Raw genomic sequence first — 7,458 nt, forward strand, 5'->3', positions numbered from 1 at the left:
GAGAGAGAGAGAGAGAGAGAGAGAGAGAGAGAGAGAGAGAGACGCGTAATTACACACGATCATCGGCTGCGAATCGTTCGATAGAAGCGCGACACGCAACACTCGCATTAGGACACGCGGCGGAAAACCGATGATTAATGATATGTGAACAAAAGAAAAGACGCAATCTCTTTCTTGTTAAGCTGTGCACGAGGGCATCGCGCAGCACCTGACGCTTTAATTTCGGGACAACGCCCGGACTGCGAGAAAGAAAGAGCCATCATGGCCATCATTCTCGTCTTTTACTCGGAGGAATCTTACTCTCTAAATTCCTGGCGATAAAATTTTACTTGAAAAGTGGAGTGACTATCGAGTCACTCGAATTCTCGAATAATTTTCTGACTCATATCGAGTGAATTCTTCACTCTGAATTGTCGAGTAAATATTTTTATTCGAGAGTGAATTTTATGTATTTCACGATATATGTCACACGAACGTACTCACTTTAATTGATTAAAACGTTCGCTTGTACTCTCTTAAAGTGAAATATCATTGAAAGCAGTGAATATAATTTGCAGTTATAAGTATGCACTGAAACTGCTCAGTGCTATAATTATAACTATAACTATAAGTGCTATAATTATAACTGATATCAGTGACTATTCACTGATTTATTTTAAGAGAGTATGGAGTCAGAATTCACTCTCAGCTAGGGCGAAATATTCGCTCTGACAATTTCAAGTGGCGATGTTGTCAATGTTGCTTTGAGTGAAGATGCTACCACTTTTCATTCATTTTGAATAAGATTCCACTTCAAAAAGTTCGGAGAATACGCGACGCCTTGATGTTCCCGAAGAACGGCAGACATCGAAATTTAGTGCACTGAGAAAAAATGTTTGGTATTTATAACTGCAATCACATGGAGGAATAATTACCACAAATTATGGTAAAGAAAAATATTTTTTAATTAAATTCTACCACATTGTTAGTGATAATAATACGTGTTAGCACCATAATTTTCGTGTTAGAGCAAAGGAGAAATATGGTTGGAGCGAGTCCCATGTAATTTTAGTTGAATCGAGCATTTTTCTTCCCTCAGCGCGAAACGAATTAGTCGAATCCGCCGAGCTCTGTTTATTTATTACCGCTGGACGAATGAAAATTTTCCTAAAAATGAGTATTTTCCGGAATTGTCGTTCATTTGGCGGCGCAGGTATATGCGCTGCGCGCGGTTCTCAACGAGAAGCTCGTGAAAACGTCGATATTCAGCGCACATCGAGCGATGCATTTTTTTCAGTCGGTCTATGCACGTAGCTTAACTGCGCGGTTTTGCGGGTCACGTGTGCGATCGCGAACGGTGCCGCTGCTTTTTGCCGGCCCGCCCGAACGATCAGTTCGAGAGCGCTCGTGTGATCTGTTCACTTAATTAGGCCTTAATTATGCAGGTCTGGTGGAGAACGCTATAGAAAAAAGGGTGGGAGGGTGGCCGACTCACCCGCCGATCGAACCTGATTTTCGAGTCAGCTTGAATTATGCGGAATATCGTGCGTCTATATCGCGCGCACGCGCGAGCACATAATGAGTCGATTTTGGAGAAGAAGTCGCAAATATGACTGCTAATGTACGATATGCTGCACGAAATCAAGAGAACGCTCGCCGCGAGAAACTCACTGTTTCCTCCTGTTATTTTCCCATAAACCGAGAACGCGCTATTATAATCTCACGGGCGACGAAGCACCGTCTCGCTATTATCCCGCTTGTGGCTGTTTTCAGATGAAACGTTTTCTTTTAATCTTGACGAGAGAATAAGCTCGCGTCTTCAATTCGCCAGGCCCCGGCGCGCCGAAGGTTTGACCATAAAATTACGAACGTCGTCCGCGCCGCCGTCGGACATCGAGAGAGCGGGGCCGGCTGGGCTGGACTACCGTCGCCGCTCATTGCTCGTCGCAAAAACACTGAAACGGTCATTTGCATTCTATCGCGAGTGCGGCAAAACGTCAGAGCGGGGAATAATTAAGCAGCGAAATTGTCTGGTATGAACTATCTACTGAATACTATCGCGAGGTGGGGGCGAGAGCCGCGCCGCGTCGGCGACAGGCATTTCCGGCGTCCTCCGAGTGTAATTCCCGTCGACTCGTCCCAACGGACGTCGGTCGTATGTACGCGCTCCTCTCTCCATGCACGTCGCTCGCGACTTGGTTCGAACCCTAGTCATTGCGCGTTTTTGACGTAATCGACGCTGTCTCCCTCGCGATTGTCCGCGACATCATTTCCCGTCGCGTCGCGTCGCGAACCGACAGAGCGACGGTGAAGGTGTAGGTGCGCGAGCGACGAATTGTTGGAAACGCATCGAGCTCTCATCGACGCCGACACGTCCCGACGTCCGAGCGCGCTATCGCCGATGAATAATGTATCCGCATACGCAGTTTGCTCGCTCGCTCGCTCATTCGCACGAACGAAGAAGGACCTGCCGTGCAAAACGCGCTGGAAGTAGACAAGTCCGCGGTACCGGCGACAATTTTATGCCGTACACCCACACCATCCTGCTCTTTCGCCATCTCCTGCTGGCTTTTGCCGAGAGCAGCGCGCGCGCGCGCGCGTTGCACAATTTATTATTCCCCCTCGATCTCACACGTCGGGCTTTGTGTTCCTTCCCGTAAATAACGCGCCTCATCCGACGAAATGATCCGCCGCGGATAATGCTCACGCAATTGAACACTCGCGTCTCATCGCGCGCACGCTGACGCGTTTATTTATCCATCGAGTCGGTAAAATTAGTCGAAAGGCTGCGGACGAAATTGTCGTCTCTTGACGGGCTATGGACGCCACGTCGGGTTTTAATCCTTCTCGGCCCGTTTTTCCGCGGGCAAAGCTACTTGGTCTCCTTCATTAAAACTGACTATATTGTATTAAAACATCTATATTGGTATTCGAGTTTTAATTGGAACCTCGTGCAACGCGTCGGTATAGTGTAAAACTCTTAGTGACGTATTTCTATTCTAATACACGTTGATTAATCTCGATCGGCATTATATCGACAAGAGACAGAGAGAATGCGTTATTTATTTAGCGCTTTGGGACGTGTCCCCTTGAGCGCAAAACTTGACACGTTCGCTACTACGATTTATTTGGAAATTTCTCTCCACAGACTACATTATATTTGTTTTCATGTAATTGTGTGTCGTAATTTGAAACAAAGACAGACATACAATTTAACTGTTATTAGCTGCGTAAATTAGTTCGGTGCTTTTACTTTTAATCAATTATAACTCATAGCTTTAACTTTAAATATCTTCCTGCCGTTTAGTGGATTTGAACTCCAACCTTAAGGTTTTAAATATGCTATATAACTTGATGAAACTTAATAATATAATCTCATGCAAAATAGTATTAAACACGATGGCATTCGACAAGCTGTATATCAGATATTATATTTTATTATATTTATTTATTATATTTTATTTTCCAATTGGAAAAAATGATGTCAAAGCTGCAAATTTGCTCGACTTTGAGAGGAAGCTGCTGCATGAAATATATAAAAAGTGATACCAAAATATTCGGAATGGCCATTTCTGTCTTACCGTGATGAACATTTGGCTACACGTCGCAAAAAGAACACTATTTATTCAGTGTCATGCCCATCCTTTATTTACCGAACCTAGTTCCTTTAAATTATCATCTGTTCCGATCGCTCCAACATTACTTGGCTAATAAACATTTTAAAAGCGTGATTTAAAAATACAACTTTTTATTGACTGAAAACCGCGGTCTTTTTTCTCGAGAAGGAATTTGTCAGCTATTCAATAAATGGAGAAAAACATTAGGAAATGACGAATTTTAAACATTGACGTGCTTATTATTTTTCTATAAATAAAGATGCAATTTTTTCCGAAAAAGACAACAAATTGTGCACCTAATCAGTTAGTCTCACGAAGTTGAAAAAAATCGATTCTCAGAATCATTAAGTATAGCTTCAATTTTCGTGCAAGTAATCGAGCTTTCAATTTCCTCAACATACATTGATCCTTCAGAACATACACAGGTTAAAAAGTCAAGATCGAAAGTGGGGCTAAAATTTGGAAATTCAGAAAGAGGAGAAAGAACGAGAGGAAATTAACGCAACGCGTCGGCATTCAGCATCGTACCGTTTAATACATATTAATGTTTGATACATATTTTAGCATCGGATGTGGCTATGTAGATAATATTGCGAGTACGCATTCGTTAGGTCCCCGCATCGTACGATAACAATTACACTTTAGCTATAACAAATGATGCACTCTTGCAGCTGCGGCGCGCTGTTTGCGTTAGAAGCGTGCATTTGTTTGGTCATTACTGTCATTACTCACGCGCACACGTCCGGTTGTTTCCTCTGCGCTCCTTCCGCCGTTCGTTGCCGCGAAAGCAAACATCACGATTATCACGCGCCTTTATCACGATAATCCATAATTGTATCGTAAATTCAGCGCGGACACGGTTCCTTCGTTATCCGCGTTATAACGGGCGGCCAGAGGCGCGGGAACAAAGGTCCGCCTTTCGCTCGATCTTCTCCCGCGCTCAATACATCCCGACACACCTCGTTCATCTCACATCATGGCGTTCGTCGCGCACTTATCGCGCCGAGGAAGCGTAAGTCGACGCGTTCGCGATAAAAAAATCGACGCGCTCCCACCACGCAATCGTTCGGTCGACGAATTTAAACTCGTCTTCGCCATCCACGGCCGTGATTTATGGGTAAACTAAAATATCGCGCGTGCCGGCGCGAGCGCGCACGATAAAAATACTCCAACCACGCGAAATGCCGGGAAACGCGCGGCTGCGCGTACGCGTACGTGCACACACGTAAAAATTGACACTGGGATGCGCCGCGCAAATTTCATTTTCTCGGATCGAGATTTACGCTCGCCACAAGCGAGCGCGCACCACCCCTTCGGCTTGCCCCGAGATGCACCGCGGTGGATTACTTTTTTGCTCGCTGAAGTATTTTTCCGTTACTCCTCTCTTCTCCTTTATCACTCTGTCTCTTCCTCCTTCTCCTCCCTCGCCTTTTCCGCCCTTTCCTCGTCCCTTTCGTATTCAGCAATCAGCGCCGCTTGCCGGCGTTCTGACAGTTCGGACGTCGCGATACGGTCGGAGGCGTAAGAAGCAGCATCTTTATACGAGAGCGCGTCTCTCTTCTTTTGAATGTATTTTTTTTTTATTTATTTTTTTTACGAAGATTCTCTCTTCCCGCTAGCCCCTTCCCTCGCGTCGTCGAACTTCCGCGTTTTCGTTCTTCAGATTCGTCTGACCTCTGCCGGCCGTCCACTCTGTCGAGGATCGGAACGAGGGTAGCGGGCGACTCACTTTCGGGACATATTCTCGACGGACCGACGCACTTGCATCCGCACGTACACGGCGTATAACGAGCAGTCGTTGGCATAATGCCAGCTCCCGTGGAATTTCGACGAATCTCCGTTGCCAATCACTCGACCTCGCCCGAAGAACGATGGAAATCCCGATGCGAAGCGGCTGCTCGAGCGCATTAAAACCAGACGCTGCGAGCTGTTCGCATCGTCGTCTTACAGCCATTGTTTATCGTTCGGCTTTGCGCGAGCGTGAAAGACAACCGTGTACCTGCGCGTTGGAAAAAAACAGACAAAAGGCAGCCCCTTAAATAGCCCGTAATCTGGCGAGAAAGCCCCGCATCCGCAACGATTCCGCGTCCCTTCGTTCCTATCACGACCACTTTAAGGGCCATCTGCAATGGGATTGGCAGTAGGCACTAAGACGTAAATAATAAACAAATTGATCACAGTCGATTATTATAAGAATATGTACTGACAGAAATTATTCGATAAGAAATTAACAGACGGATATTTCCGATCAAAATATCGATGAGTTTTTGTATACGTTTTTGGAAACATCCAGGAAATATTAGTTTATTTTTTTATCGGTTTATCTTTGGATGAAATACCATTATGAGAAGTATTATTCTGTTTGGATATAAAAATACGTCGGTATTTTGATCGGAAATATTTGTTAATATTTTATCGGATAATTTCTCTCAATGTGGTTGATTAATTTGCTTATTGCTTACGTCTTGCTGCTTACTGCCAATCCTATTGTAAATGGCCCTTTAAAGTGCTCTCAGCTCTCCGCAAAGCGGCACGCGCGTTTGCATTATTTCCTCGCGCGTGCGCTTCTACCGATCTATATATCTCATACGTGAATATGAGCCATTTCATTTAAGGTACAAGTAAGATTACGGCGACAGAATAATTTAGACGCAATATAGAGCGCGCATGTCGTAGACGTAACGCCACTTTTCGCGCTGTTGTTAATGCTTCATTCGTCGTGAAATATGCGCGACGACACGTGGCGCACATGCATACATTTTTACGCGAAGGCAAAGATAAGCGGTTACGTTTCTATATATTCGTGCCTCGACAATTGCACTCTTTCCCCCACGGCTGTCGTTTTATCCCGCGGGTGACGGCCGGCGCGAAAATGTTCTGGAACATTTTCGCGCAACACCAAACGCCGCGCATTTAGGCGAATGTATTCGCACGCTCGACGAATATATTCGAGTTACCTTTTTTGACACGACGTGTATCCGATCGTTCGTTCGTTCGGTCGAGAATTAAATGTTAAAATTGTTTCGCGCGCGCGACGGCTGGTATATCTCTTTCAGGCGTGCGAACGTGCACTTTACGGCGAAAATCGTCGACGACGATTTGAAGGCGCGCCTTTACGGGCTTTTCCGCATTTATATTCCACTGGAAAAAGGGGAAGGCTGGGGTATTGTACACGAACGGTGTCGGGTAGACCAAAGTAAATGCACCGGCGGAAGAAACGCACGCGGCGGCAAGAGCAATATTATCGTTGAGAGGGAATGATAACACCCCCGGCCGCATATGTTACTGCACGAAGATACAAGTGTCTCTTTCTCCCTCTCTCCCCCTCCTCTTCCTGGAATACCAACCCGACTCCCGAGGAGTACTTGGACCAACAAAGGGGAGCCCTCGGCACATCTGGATATTTTAAAAGCGCAGCGAGAGTTACGACGGTCGAGATATTTATCCTTTCGATAATTGCTTCTGCGATTAGTGGCGGCTCGCGTGCACTCGACGCTCCGAAGCCTTCAGCTTCTCGGTTTTCCGCTCGTCCTTTCGTCGGTCCTCTCACCGTGCCTGGGTATATGCGTTTTTCCCGACGCTTTCGGAGAAAAAACCGACCGCGAGCTAAGTCGTAAACATAACAACACAGTCGCATTGAAAAGAGAGATGGAAAACAGAGTAGAGCGTGAACAGAGCCCTCTCTCAAGAGATATTCCCGGGACGTCTAAGAAAGGAGAACGTATCTTACGAAATTAGGATATCCGGCCAATCTACGTACACCTCGCGCGATCGGCGCTCACGCATAATACTCGGAGAGTTGTTCGCCGCAGAGCTGCTCTTAAGCTAAACATTCCGACGGATTTTCACCGGGCGCGCTCAC

At 45.9% G+C, this 7,458-nt stretch overlaps 1 protein-coding gene across 1 annotated transcript in view; it reads right to left on the reverse strand.

Moving 5' to 3' along the window:
• The window catches only part of LOC116843938 (hemicentin-2-like), a 205,718-nt gene extending 201,254 nt beyond the window's left edge, over window positions 1–4,464 (reverse strand). The window contains exon 1 of the mRNA XM_032814893.1: window positions 4,329–4,464. The gene's annotated coding sequence lies outside the window, so the exon portion shown is untranslated. The remainder of the gene's footprint in view (window positions 1–4,328) is intronic.
• Between the last annotated feature and the right edge of the window lie 2,994 nt (window positions 4,465–7,458).

This window comes from Odontomachus brunneus, unplaced genomic scaffold (assembly GCF_010583005.1).
Source record: "Odontomachus brunneus isolate Ranch 3 - 2012 unplaced genomic scaffold, Obru_v1 Obru_scaffold_037, whole genome shotgun sequence".
NCBI classification, from domain to species: domain Eukaryota; kingdom Metazoa; phylum Arthropoda; class Insecta; order Hymenoptera; family Formicidae; genus Odontomachus; species Odontomachus brunneus.